Below are 15139 nucleotides of genomic sequence, written 5' to 3'. Positions count from 1 at the left end.
TGTGTCGGCGGGTTAACCCGGTCCTTGAAGGCGTGGAATGCCCTACTGGCCCTTTGTCTTTTCTTTCTGCTGACACTGTCACAGCAACTGTGTCGGGGCGTTCCCACGAGCCAATTAGCAAAGTGAACATTCCAGTCACAGTTTAACATCTAGCACAATGCATGTGGTTCAATCAATCAGAGAGGCTCATGCCACGGAGTTGGTCCTTTACAGAAAACCGTGTTACCATAAAATCTGTCAGAAAAGCAGCCGCAGTTTGATGGAATAAAGAATCTGAGCAGAAGAGACAGAAGAGACATCTCTGCTGGAAGAACTCAGCTTTATTTATTAAAGCTAAATGAACATATAGGAGTTATATGAGCATTTAGCACATTAGGGTAGGAAGGGGAGTGAGTCTATCAGTGTCAGAAGGGTCAGGTTGTAGAGGCCACACTGTATGAATGAATATGATTGCACTGGATGAGTCAGCTGATGAATGAGCTGGTAAGTGCCAAGCAAAATTGGCAACTAATGCTACTTAGCTGGTAGGACGTTCGTATCCTAGCAATATTATATTTAAAGGGGAGTTTTGGTTTATCTTAACCAGTCACAATGGTTAATGTGGGTCACACTAACTTGTAAAGATGAGGCCAATATTCAAGAACCAGACCTGTGGTTGGAAAGTCTGTGTGTATGTGTATGCATGATTGCATGCAAGATTGCTAAAGACAGCCCCCCCGGAAAAAAGATAAAATATGAAAGGCCCCACCACAGACTGCATATATGGAGACAGCAGCAGGTCAGGAGGCAGATGGGGTTATCTACCATCTACGAAGTTCAATCCCTTCCAGTCCACATTTTGTCCTTGAGCAAGATGATGAAACCCAAAAGCTCCCAAAGCGTCCTTAAGAAGAAGAAGAAGAAACAGCCTTTATTGTCCCACAGAGGGGAAATTTGGGTGTAACAGCAGCCGCAGTTATTATAAATATAAATAAAGATATAATAATTCACACTATTAAGAAAAGAATATATATAAAATCAACAAACAATATTAACCTTAATACTACTAATAATAATAACACTATATACAATGTGCATGATGTGCCGGACTATTTACAGTATGACTACAGTACGGTGAATTAGTAGAACCAAGCGCTGCGTGAACATGTGTGCAAATGGGTGAATGCAGGGTGTAGTGTAGAAACACTCTGAGTGCTCATTAACAGTAAAAAAAATACATATTTTACATATAACAAGGAGCATGTGAACGTTTTGTGTGTGTGTATATATATATATATATATATATATATATATATATATATATATATATATATATATATATATATATGAATGATAGATACTAACGTGAAAGTATTCCTTTCACGTTAACTAGTAGTGACTTCATGGATTTCTTTACAAATAAAATTTTAGACATTCGAGAAAAAATTATTCATAACCATCTCAAAGATTATTCTTCATGTTCGGCTGCTTTCAGCACTGCTGGTATTTGTTTAGACTCTTTTGCTCCAGTTGATCTTTCAGAGTTAACTTCAATAGTTACTTCCTCCAAACCAGCAACATGTTTGTTAGATCCCATTCCTACTAGACTGTTCAAAGAAGTCTTTCCAATTATTGATGCTTCAATCTTAAAAATGATCAATCAGTCTTTATTAGTTGGCTATGTACCACAGACCTTCAAGGTGGCTGTAATTAAACCTCTGCTTAAAAAGCCATCACTTGACCCAGCTGTCTTAGCTAATTATAGGCCAATCTCCAACCTTCCTTTTCTCTCAAAGATTCTTGAAAGAGTAGTTGTAAAACAGCTAACTGATCATCTGCAGAGGAACGGTTTATTTGAAGAGTTTCAGTCAGGTTTCAGAATTCATCACAGTACAGAAACAGCATTAGTGAAGGTTACAAATGATCTTCTTAGAGCCTCTGACAGTGGACTCATCTCTGTTCTTGTCCTGTTGGACCTCAGTGCAGCTTTTGATACTGTTGACCATAACATTTTATTACAGAGATTAGAGCTTGCTATAGGTATTAAAGGTACTGCACTGCAGTGGTTTGAATCATATTTATCTCATAGACTCCAATTTGTTCATGTAAATGGGGAGTCCTCTTCAGACAGTAAGGTTAATTATGGAGTTCCACAGGGTTCTGTGCTAGGACCAATTTTATTTACATTATACATGCTTCCCTTAGGCAGTATTATTAGAAAGCACTGCATCAATTTTCATTGTTATGCAGATGATACTCAGCTTTACCTATCAATGAAGCCAGATGACACACATCAATTAGTTAAACTGCAGGAATGTCTTAAAGATATTAAGGCCTGGATGACCTCTAATTTCCTGCTTCTAAATTCAGATAAAACTGAAATTCTTGTTCTCGGCCCCACAAATCTTAGAAACACGGTGTCTAACCAGATACTTACTCTGGATGGCATTACTTTGGCCTCCAGTAACACTGTGAGAAATCTTGGAGTCATTTTTGACCAGGATATGTCCTTCAATGCACATATTAAACAAATATGTAGGACCGCTTTTTTGCATTTGCGCAATATTTCTAAAATTAGAAACATCCTTTCTCAGAGTGATGCTGAAAAGCTAATTCATGCATTTATTACTTCTAGGCTGGATTATTGTAATTCATTATTATCAGGCTGTCCTAAAAGCTTTCTGAAAAGCCTTCAGCTGATCCAAAATGCTGCAGCTAGAGTACTGACAGGGACTAGAAAGAGAGAGCATATTTCTCCCATATTGGCTTCTCTTCATTGGCTCCCTGTTAAATCTAGAATAGAATTTAAAATTCTTCTCCTCACATACAAGGTCTTGAATAATCAGGCACCATCTTATCTCAAAGACCTCATAGTACCATATCACCCCAACAGAGCACTTCGCTCTCAGACTGCTGGCTTACTTGTGGTTCCTAGGATACTTAAGAGTAGAATGGGAGGCAGAGCTTTCAGCTTTCAGGCCCCTCTTCTGTGGAACCAGCTTCCAGCTTGGATTCGGGAGACAGACACCCTCTCTATTTTTAAGATTAGGCTTAAAACTTTCCTTTATGATAAAGCTTATAGTTAGGGCTGGATCAGGTGACCCTGAACCATCCCTTAGTTATGCTGCTATAGGCCTAGTCTGCTGGGGGGGTTCACATAATGCACTGTTTCTCATTCACCTTATTTACTTTGTTTATACTCCACTCTGCATTTAATCATTAATTGATATTAATCTCTGGCTCTCTTCCACAGTTCTCTTCCCTCAGCCCAACCGGTCGCGGCAGATGACTGCCCCTCCCTGAGCCTGGTTCTGCTGGAGGTTTCTTCCTGTTAAAAGGGAGTTTTTCCTTTCCACTGTCGCCAAGTGCTTGCTCATAGGGGGTCGTTTTGACTGTTGGGTTTTCTCTGTATTATTGTAGGGTCTTTACCCACAATACAAAGCGCCTTGAGGCGACAGTTTGTTGTGATTTGGCGCTATATAAATAAAATTGAATTGAATTGAATATATATATATATATATATATATATATATATATGGATGGATAAGCCCTGAGATGATATATATATATATATATATCATCTCAGGGCTTATCCATCCATATATATCATCTCAGGGCTTTCAAATTATGCCGGCGGCAGGCGCATATATATATATATATATATATATATATATATATATATATATATATATATATATATATATATATATATATATATATATATATATATATCGTGAACCAATCAAATGGCTCAGATTGAATGTAAATATTGTCACGTGCATCCACATGGTGCTGGATATGGAGAAGGCGGACGGTGCAATTTTTTTTTTTTTAGGAAATCAATTAAATATATATGAGATATATATATATATATATATATGGACCCCACCATCAACATAAAAACAAACATGCTACATCAGACCAGGTCACCTTATTGGCTCTTTTGGCAGGTGACAGGGGTCAGCATGGGCCCCCTGACTGGTCTGCAGCTATGCAGCCCCACACACAACAACATAACGCAATCCCCTGCATATTCTGACACCTTTCCATCAGAACCAGCATTAACTTTTTTGGCAATTTGAGCTCCAGTATCTCATCTCAGGGCTTTCAAATTATGCCGGCGGCAGGCGCATTTTCCACCTACTCCACCACTCTGCGCTGTCTACTTTTTAATTTTCCTAAAAAAAAAAAAATTGCACCGTCCGCCTTCTCCATATCCAGCACCATGTGGATGCACGTGACAATATTTACATTCAATCTGAGCCATTTGATTGGTTCACGACTGCCATGTGACTATTCATATCGTCTGTTGCCGTCATGGCTTCGGTCTCGGTCATAAGGCATACTTTGGCATGCCCCCCTGCTACTCCAAAACAATTTGAAAGCCCTGTCATCTGTTGGATCGGACCACACATGCCATCATCTGTCTCCACGTGCATTCACCACTCTTCCTTCCTTGGACCACTTTTGATAGATACTGACCCCTGCAGACCGGGAACAGCCCACAAGAGCTGCAGTTTTGGAGATACTCTCACCCAGTCATCAAACCATCACGATTTGACCCTTGTCAAACTCACTCAAATCCTTACGGTTGTCCATTTTTCCTGCTTCTAACACATCAAGTTTGAGAACAAAACGTTCACATGCTCCTTGTTATATCTCACCCACTAACAGGTGCCATGATCAGTGTTATCCTTGATCGGTGTAAATACCAATCCATTTATGATGTTTAAGATGGATGGAGTCATCGTGATGTTGCCCACTGGTTTTGGAGACTGTATTTTTGGTAAATGGACTGGTTCTTATTTAGCGTTTCCATATTTAGATGAGTGTGTGGAGTGCTAAGTTAAACAGCTCACAGCTCAATATCCAGATGAATGAGTTATTAAAAAAAATAACAGCACCAGGCTGAACGTATTGTTTTTACTGCTGTAAAGTTTAACGTGAACCTATGGGGACTGACTTACATTTGGAGCGAACCTGACGTGGCCAATAGATGAACTGTCGTTTTTGGTGCATCTGCGTTGGCTTCATTCATTGGCCAAACCCTCAGCTCTTCATACAGTTACTAAAAGCTGTTACAGCAAGTGCTGGATATCATGTTTGCTAATCTGCCCAACATACAAACAAACTGTCGTGATTATTGTGTCAGATTAGGTCAGCTGGCGAACTCTAAGGTGGTTCTCACGAGAGCACCGCTGAACTCGGCTGTTTTCGAGTCGTAATGGTGAAGGGGGAGGGGTGGGTCGAAGTGCCGCTATAAGAAGTGTGTGAGGTTTGATGGGTCATGAACAGGAGCTTGAACCGTATGCATTTATGGTGTGAATGTGAACATCCTAGGTGAGACTGTATTCACAAGATTTTCAGTAAACTTGACCTCTGACCTTTAGGTCAAGGTCGCAGAGAATTGAACTCATCCCAGATTTTTAGTAGATGCATCTATAGTGTGAATTTGAACATCCTGGGTCACGTTGTTGGAGTTCTGGCCAACGTTGAAGTTTTTGTGGAACAGATGCCGAGGCCAGAGCTCGGCCGTTTCAAAGAAAAAGTCGAGCTAAAAATGTCTAAAAATGCGCTACACAGATCATTTCTGTGTTTGCCTTCAGTCAGGCTCAAAATATTTAAAATGGTTCATGTAAAAAACTATTTAGAAAACCAGTTTCATGCAGATTGTTTCTCCAAATGTCCACAACCACAGTATCAAATCAAAAGATCACATGATCCACAGGACCACAGCCAAATGGATGTGAAATAATCCAGGTTGGATTAGTCCGCAATTACCCTAATCCTAACCTGACAGTTGAGTGCGGCACTCTTGCTTGGTTGTACTTCAATGGCAAACAATAGAGGAATTTTAGAGAAAGTTCAGCTGAATCGTTGAACATACCAAAGCTCTGCTGATAAGCTTCCTGCTTTCTCTAGATAGGACTTTACCCCAGCTGCAATCAGAGCCCATTCTGTATTTCCCCAGTTCATAACCAGCCCTGAGCTCATGTTCCTTATCAGTCAAGCAAAATGGGTCTGAATGCCTCTGCATACCCTTCACTTACAGTATGAAGGACATTAAACTATAAGCCATGTGTTTGTCCCCCCAGCTGGCTGCATTTACCATGCATCCAGAACTTAAGTCCACAGACATCTGTTTGCACTGACTCTTCAATGCTGTCTGAATGGAAAGGAAATTTAAGCAGCTGTTAATAAAATAATTCAATTAAATGCAACTTTGAAATTACACCGGCACATATGGAAAAACGTAGCCCTCTAATCCCACAAATAAAAGTAGGAATCACTTCAAAGGCACGTCTCTGTTTACGACAGTGGGCATCTTTTTTATGTTGCCACTTTTGTGGACTATGAGATTCCAATATGATAAATAATTTACTTCTAAAGCACAACTGATAAACAGCGCCACAAGGTGGTGCTTCCTTCCTTCCTTCTTGTGGTGTTCTGCAGGAGCAAACACATTGCTCGTGCTCTTGAATAAGGTGGCGTTGGACCACGCTCTGCATCGTGCATGAAGAGGCATAATAATCTGATGCAATGAAGAAACATTATTTTTAAAGTACACCAAGCAATTTTTATCAGTGTTGTTCCAACATGAGGTCAGACTGAGCTGAGTTCAGCTAGGGCAATCTTTTATGGACGGAGCATTTGCAGCAGAAAACCAAAGTCTGAAAGGTAAAGAAGTTTTTTCTGTTAGCCTGAACACAATCTAAGCGTTATTATATTGTTAGTAAATTACAATCTGATCTCAGTGCAGCCAGTCTGTTACTACTGAGTTTTCTCATTTGTTTTTAGATGCTACACATACCAAACTCACAAACCATAAAAATGCCCCAACCTTGTTTCCTGAACAGCACAGTGGGATAATTCATTATTAACTGGGTTATTATTTGTCACTTCATACTCTACTGGAATATACCACAAGATCCTTTCCATGAGCTAAACTAAACTGGGGATTGGGACTTTCCCCAGAGGTTGGGCGGAAGCTGTGGGCCATGCATAATCACCCTGGGTCACTCTGCAGTGGGAGGAGGGGGGGGGGGGGGGGGGGGGGGGGGGCTGCAGGCCTGCAAACTTCAAAGCCTTCTGAGTGAAGAGGGGGAGGGGCTGCTGAGCTCCAAGCATTCCTCACAATGTTGAACTTGACCCCTGAGGATCACACACACACACACAGAGTTGACAGCAGTCACATGGTGTGTGTGTGTGTGTGTGTGTGTGTGTGTGTGCGTGTGTTAATAAGCACCGCTGACTCCTGAACCTTAGAACTTACAATTTAAACCAATTAAATAACAGGTCTGAACTATTTGGGAAACACAGCCAACTACTGTATTGGAAGATCATTTCTGTGATCAAATCAAACACTGTACAACAACACGAGCCTGGCCAAGGGCAAATATGCATGCTTTCCTGCCAAAGGCCAAAAATCACATTTGAGTCTTTGTTTAAAAAAAATTCCACTCAGAATCAAATTACTCATTATGCCAACTTCCCATTCCCCTCTTACCGCTGATTAATGCTTCAGTGGGAGATCTACGTCATAACCGGGGAACCCTCTGAACCCCAGTCTGAACCCTACTCTGTAACCTACAACATGACCTGACGTGCACCTGTGGAGAAATGTAACTACACATCGGGGGGGACACAGCCCACAGCGACTGTGACGGGCCTGTTCAGTACCGTCGGTTCCTCTCGTGCATTTCCGGCTAATTTTTCATCACAGTTTTTGAATTTATCAGCGAGAGAATAACGATCATCACCTCAATATAATGACTCACAAATGTCAGTGAATTCCTGGAGTGAGATATGAATGGATGTGAGGGAATGTGCACAGAAGTGGAAAAACTAGAGGGACAAATATGTTTGCACCCGACAAAAAAACTGAACACAGCAAAGAGCGAAGACCCAGCATTTTATTTGTTTCTATTGGCTGACACTGCAGGTAAAACACCAGGACACGACCGCATGGTAATTAACACATAATGACCTCGCACAAGCACGACTGCCAACAACAACAACAACGCCGGCCACTTACGTAGGTTTCGTTACGTTAGGCTCAGAGCAGAAGTCTAAATGAGGTCCTATCCTGTCAGGTCTAATCGGGAGTTTTGTATTATTCATTTGTTTTTTTACTGTTAACCTTTATTTATACATACACAACAAAGAGTTCAGAGAACAAAAGAACTTCATAATAAGGACAATAAAATACTAAAGAGACAAATGTTATGACTTCAGCTGAAGGTAAACGGTAATTATTTTTGATAATTACAGCAGGTTAACCCACTCGCTGCTTGCCGTTGCACTAGCAGCGGCGTATCTGAGGTCGAGAGCCATGCCACACAGCTGACAGGGGTCAGCGCTGAGGAAATTCAGCTTTTCGTTCTGTGCCGCTCTGGAGACAGAGCAGCTGGCAATGCCACCCCCCCCCCCCCAAAAAATTGATTTTTACATTCAAATGTTTATTTTTTTATATGAATACATAATCAAATTTAGAATATTTGCTGTGACAGATATTGGAGCAGTATATTCAGCTGCCTCTCTGGTGAGTCTCTCATCCCGCAGAAAGACTCCGACTCTGCCATCTCAGCTGGCAGCGGGTGATGATGCTGCCTTTACAGTGAGCCGTCTGTACCAGCATGTACACTAGAAGCCTGAGTCTTTAATGTCATGAAGGCCGCTATTTAAAATCGGCTCACATTTTCACTGAATATTTACCTGAAAATATGCAAGAACAACAAACACCTGTGAGATCCTGCTGATGGTGGTACTCAGCAGATGACTGAGCTGTGATTAATGTAAAGCTTCTGACCCCAAAATCCCAAAGATGTACTTTTATGGCAGTGATATTAAAAAGGTAAATGAGACAATAAATGCTACTACCCAACAGGATCTGAAATGATTTAAACACTGTATCCAAATCAAGTGTTTAACTTGCAGTTTTAGCGGTGTACTCACCTAATTTACTCAGTTGTATTTATACAGTAATTTTGAACAACCACTATCTATGGTCGGGTCTGGGGTTTTTGAGTGCGTTACAGAAACAATGCTCTACTGTTTGCATGACCTCATAAATTTCCACGTCAATTTAATTAAGCCAATCAAATTAAGTTTCCAACATCACCAAAATCATGCATACAAACCATGCACTCATTGTGGAGGTATGACCCACTTATTCTAAGTTACGGCAAATAGCACATGTGCACGATCCAGGGCAGTTCCATATTTGTGCGTCTCTCCATCCCATGTCAGGCCATTACCTAACTAAGGAAGACATTTTCACTCACTGCACTTTAGTCCATTTTGTCTTTCCCTTTTCAATTCACAAACAGACGATACTGGTTACATAACTGTACTACTCCACCACCACGCTTCCTCTGTGATTTATTAAGGCCAAGCAATAAATGTGTTCCGTGTAGATAACATGACTCAGCTGCCTGCTCTGTAGCAAAACCTTATTCTTGTGTCCTATGAGCAACATGCACTCTATTATATCAATGACAAACAGGCAAATTCAGTCCATACTAAAAACATCCACATAATATTTCACAGGCCAAGATTTGAACTTCTAGTTTTCCTTTGCTGTCTCATTGTATACTCTGGTGTTGGGTGCAGCAGGGTCAGTGGCAGACATCTTGCTTACAATGCAATCAGAAAAAAGGACCAACACGTGAATGTTCAATAACCCTGATGGTTTAGAAATGGTTACAGAGGCAGCTGCCATATACCAACCAGATTTCAACACACCTTTGCTTCTCTACTTATAGTTTTGTGCAGCTCAGCTCCGGAAATTGTAAAATGTACAGGAAGTTAATTACAGCCACTCAAAGCTTTCTACTGTGTCATCGCTTATCTCTCAGAAACCTCAAGACCTGATGTTTCCACAAATATGGTCAGAATTTCGCACTTTTTAAAGCTACTTTGCTCGTCTAGCACATGTTTTAGAAGTTATCCTACCTCATCAATAAACTGTGGTATCACAAAAAGAAATGTAAAAGCAGCAGAAAAACATCATCATCATAACACAACCTCCGTGATGCTGCAGTCACCAGCAGGCAGTGTTTCTCCTGCCTAAAAACAGTCCCGGGTCCACATACAGTTAGGACAAACAGTCTCTGTTAGATGAAGGACATTTAGACATTTTCCTGTTACTTTTGGCCATTTCACCAAAAATGTATTTTAAACTTCAGTAAGTTAAGCTCCACTGTAAAGTATGCAGATATTCTTAATCAATCCTGGGTTTCCTGTAGTCAAAGGCCAAAACCTCCTTGGTGGGTTTGCATATACAGGAAAACCCTGATGGACAATAATCTTGGATACAGACTATGGTCAGATTAATCCCAGTTACCAATCAAGCCAATTTTTAGCTTAATTTCCCTTTAATGCTGTAAATTAAATGAGCTATATTAAATTGAATCTGACAAGCTATAGTTTCATGTTGACATCTTCACGTCGCCCGCTGCTCACATCAAAAGATGGAGCGGCAGCAGCTACCGGGTCTGAAAACTGAAGCTAATGCTGAGATACTTTAAACCTACGTCCTCTTTAATGGAAACCTTTGTAGCAACCCTGCAGGTGCAAACAGACTTCCAGTTATCCAGAAGTCGGATTCCTCACTCCATCACCTCAATGAGCACTTTATGGCCTCGAGCACTGGTTCTGGGTCATACTGAATAAAACATTAAGTTCATTTTAACCAAAGAGTCAAAGAGGAAGATGATCCTGGATGTAATCAGCAGCTAATAACTTGTCAATCATAAGTTGATAGCCAATGAGTGTGCGGTTTCACGGTGTGATCCACCCGTCGCTCGTCACTCACGGTTTGCGCTCACCAAGATGGAGATGGCCAAAGCAGCTCACCCCGAGGCTTCATAAGGGGACTCACAAACCAGGGGGTGAAGTTATGGAGGTAACAGCCACCTTTTATACCATCTATGAGTGCGTGCTTACACACACACTCATGTTCACATCTCTGTCCTCTTTGGAATGAATAAATATGTGGAGCTTCAATACCGATCCCTCGTCATCACCAGTGGTCACAGCAGGGACCGAGGCCCTCTTGCTAATATAAACTGTGTTCTTTCTCTTCATGCTGGAAGTAGCAAATAAACTCCTTCTCTCTCTCTGTCAGCAGCAGCAGAAATGCTGTTGCCTTTGGGCCACATCCAGCAGGCTGAAGCCCTACTTTAACCCCTGCCTCGCTCCACAGCTGTATTGGACTCTGGCAACTCTACGGCGGAGGCAACAGGACAATCAGACTGCGGAGAAGATTGCTTTACTACTGCAAAGTTGCCAATTTCAGGTCAGGATTCAACCCCAAGTATTACAGATGTGAATTTCTGAAGAAAGAACATGTGTATCATATTGCATGAGGGTACAAAATAACCACACAATGCTTGCAGATTTTCTATGAATCTCCATAGAAAGGTGTGGCAGCCCAGTTTAGTGTCCAATCCTTCTGTCTTGTGCTCGCAAATCAAATCAGAGCTTGGCTTTAGAAACTGTTTGTCAGTGTCCTCTTACTCTGGGAGCCTCGCTGCAGACATGAAAAAAGAAAGAAAGAAACATTTTTTACCAAACAACCCACATAACAGGTGCAGGGGTGATCCCAATTTTAAACAGAGCTTTTGGTTTTGGTTGGTTTGCCCCTCTTGGGTGGTTCAGTTTTTTAAAGCACAGCTGAACTGATACAACCAGAAGAAAGAGGGGTCTCTCTGATCGTGACAGCATATAAGCCAAGATAACAGAGATCATATCTGAGGTGGTTGTGAATTCAATAGTGACACCTGAATACAGGGCGAGAGTCACACCAAGCTATCTATGCAAAGATCCGATAGCCCACATTTAACAATATTTTTATGAAGATATGGTACTGCCGTTGTATCTGTTTGCGATGCGTTTGCCTACAGAGAGCCTATCGAGACGGGTTTTCAACCAACACAAACACGCTCCCAGCTGCACGTTACTCGATGTGGACGATGCTGCACATCGGTCGAATGCTGATTGTTCTACAAGCGGGCCGCAACAGGGAAGGGAGCGACGGCAGAGTTCACCAGGAATGGGAAGTGTGACGCGTACAGACAGGGGCTGCAGTGGACACTCTCCATGGTTTTTAACGGTTTCACTTCAGCTCTTTGTACGTTATAATGTCGCTCTTCTCTGCGGCTGGCTGACGGACCAACAACAGCACAAGCAAGAGTAGTCCACAGTCTGGAGGTGCCACGTTCTTTAACACTCCTCCATGTGACAACAAACACTCACTGCAGCTAGGCGGGCAGTACGTACCATCACTGAATCACAGTTTCCACATTAGACATCATCTGATCGTCTGAGCACGAGCACAAAGACTTAAGCATGTGTTGCCCAATATGTGTCAAAAGTTGCACTAAGACACCATAAAGACTGACAGCTTACTGCTGACGCATGCATACCCAGTCCAACAGTGTGAAATTAGATAGTAAACTTTGTAGTAGTCAATAGTTCGTGATGAAAAGATATATACACTGAATATCTGTGAGGTCTTACAGCGTTCGTTTTACTGTATTTACTCAGGATGAACCCGTGATTAGACATAACGAGAGTGAAAGTAAATGAGAAACACAGACAAGCTTAAGTGTCAGAGGTGTAAACTAACTTGACCACAGTGTGAAACACCTGACCCATCGCTGTTCGCTTCATCCATGTCATGTTAGCTCTCCAGTAGCTAAAGCAAGCACAGGACTGAAACAGATCAGCCCATATAGCTGCATGTTGTCTCTGATATCCGAGCCAGCGTTAGTGACTCTTTCCGGTGTCACTGACTGTGGTCATGGAGCTGTGGACAGCTGCCGTTACGAGGTCAGGACAGTTCCTCCTATACATACTACAACCAGGGATATGTATTCATAAATGGTGATCACCTAGCAGCAAAAACAGGAGACACATTAAATATTTGACATATGGAACAAACGTCCAGTTTATTCTTCTGGAGTACACTTGGATGGTCCAGAATGCACGGATAGTCCCATGGGGGGGAAGCACAAAACACTGTAGATGCATTTGGATAACGACATGCAGACATGATTCAGCTGAAGTTACCTGCCCATATTAGCCCATCAGAATATATTCATTTCTGCCTATTATTAAATTCTCAGTACTGTCTACAGCACATGTAGCAGAGTATGCTGTGTAGATACTTTTCAACCCTTAAACACAGCGCCCCCCCCCAAAAAAAAAGACAATAATAATAAATAACACACTATTCAGTTCTCAAAAACTCCAGTTGGCTCCTGTATTACACAGATCACCACAAACACCCTGCCTGACCTTAGAGCCCCGTTCTCTCTAGCTATATATATATATATATATATATATATATATAAAACGGCTGCTCAAGTTCTGGTTTATTGTGAATACTGGACCTTGCATACATTGTTACATAACCTACTTTAAATATTAGTTACAACATTTAAGCAGACCAGGTTCATTAAGAAAATAAGGAATACATTTAAATATAAACATATATTATGGCCTGCAAATATTTTAACCCAGTTAGCCTGTGAATTGTAATTCAGGATGAACAGAGTCTCTATTACCAGCCTTTTCCTTGCTAGCACAGATACTGAAGGCTTATCTGGGACTGGTACATTGTGTCATTGAGTTGAGCCTCACAAGGTTGGCAAGTGGCCCTTCTGTGTGTGTGTGTGTGTGTGTGTGTGTGTGTGTGTGTGTGTGTGTGTGTGTGTGTTCACCCCTCCCCCACACCGTTCATGGCATTGGAGCAACCAGCTGCACAGCACTCTAGTAAGCTTTCCATCAAACTGGCACAAAGGTAACAAAGTAAATAACATGATCAAATATTATCAACTCTGGCACATTTATGAATCCAATGTATGCTACAGACAACAAAAACAAAGCAAAACAAATACTAGGAGCCTGTAAAACACAGCACAGCATACTAGTACAACTACTAACTGGGCTCAAACTACAGTTTCAGTTTTGATTCATAACTGTTCATGGTTTTATAAACACACCACCTTATTCAGCATTTACAAAGAGCATTCAAACACACAAACACAGTGAGTTAAGGAAGAGATAACAGTATAAATTAAGCCATAACTGGAGAAAAACGCTGCTTCACAATAATAAAACTTAGTAACAAAGTAAAAAGTTTTGTTTCCTAATTAAAACTAATCTCTTAAATCAATTAAATCGAATATAATAAAAACGTGCTGTAAACTGTGTCCCAGCGGCTCAGGTTTAAAAAGCAAAGCATTAAACTGGTTTTAATTCAAAGCTAGCAGGAGTTGCAGGAAGGAAGGGCGCGCTCACAATCACAAACCACGCGCGAGAACTGCCTTCGAACACATGCGCACGGCACGCGCGCGCCTACTCACGCGCCGAGGTTGCCCATCCCCCACACTCGAGAAAAATATAAAAATAAACGTTGAAAACAGCGCAATAAGCCGGCCAAACCTCGCATTTACAGCCACGCGTGACCGATCTACGCGACGGTATCATTTATAACGGCAATAATCAAGCGGAAAGACGGTAAACACTCACCAAAAGCTCCAAATCACACAAGGGGGGGTGCCTTCTCCTCTGTGCTCCTAATATGGAATCTCCTCCACCACCGTTGTTTTCTAGCTCTAATTACACCTCGAAAAAAGCGTTATAACTGCCTTTAGACCCGGCCGAGCGGGGCTAGGAATCCCCAATGACCGATGTGTTTTGGAAACACGGGCATATATAGTAATAAATCCCCTTAAAAATGAGCTGGATGTACAGTTGGGTCTAGATTGTAGGTTTGCTCGCTAGTAGAGAAAAGAGCCAAACGGTTCAGTAGCAGCCAACGGCTTCAGACTGAAACACAGAGCAGCTGACCCGCCAGGCGAAAATGAGCTAGGCCTGAGCTCCTCTCTCTGCAGGAAGCACACTCCAGTCACATAAACATCAAAATGGGTGTCGCAGTATGGAGAAGGATGGTGTAGTCAGGCTGGGGGTAAGCGGTAACTCCTCAAAAACAACTCAGAAATATTAGGGTAAAATTAATTATCCGTTTATGACGCTCTGTAGTAGACTGTGATTACTACGTAGCTATTTTTGGAGTGTAGCTGTAGGCATGCTGCTGAGTGAAAGTAAATGGGCAAAAATACTATAGGTTACATTTATATTTATGAAACGC

General features: G+C 41.6%; 1 protein-coding gene across 2 annotated transcripts in view; it reads right to left on the bottom strand.

The window, feature by feature from the left end:
- The window catches only part of tbl1xr1a (TBL1X/Y related 1a), a 56355-nt gene extending 41551 nt beyond the window's left edge, over nucleotides 1-14804 (bottom strand). For both annotated transcript variants that reach the window (XM_030726804.1, XM_030726805.1), the window contains exon 1: nucleotides 14518-14804. The gene's annotated coding sequence lies outside the window, so the exon portion shown is untranslated. The remainder of the gene's footprint in view (nucleotides 1-14517) is intronic.
- Nucleotides 14805-15139: the final 335 nt, after the last annotated feature.

This window comes from Archocentrus centrarchus, chromosome 4, assembly GCF_007364275.1.
Source record: "Archocentrus centrarchus isolate MPI-CPG fArcCen1 chromosome 4, fArcCen1, whole genome shotgun sequence".
NCBI lineage: Eukaryota > Metazoa > Chordata > Actinopteri > Cichliformes > Cichlidae > Archocentrus > Archocentrus centrarchus.
This window is presented reverse-complemented; position numbering and strand designations above follow the sequence as displayed.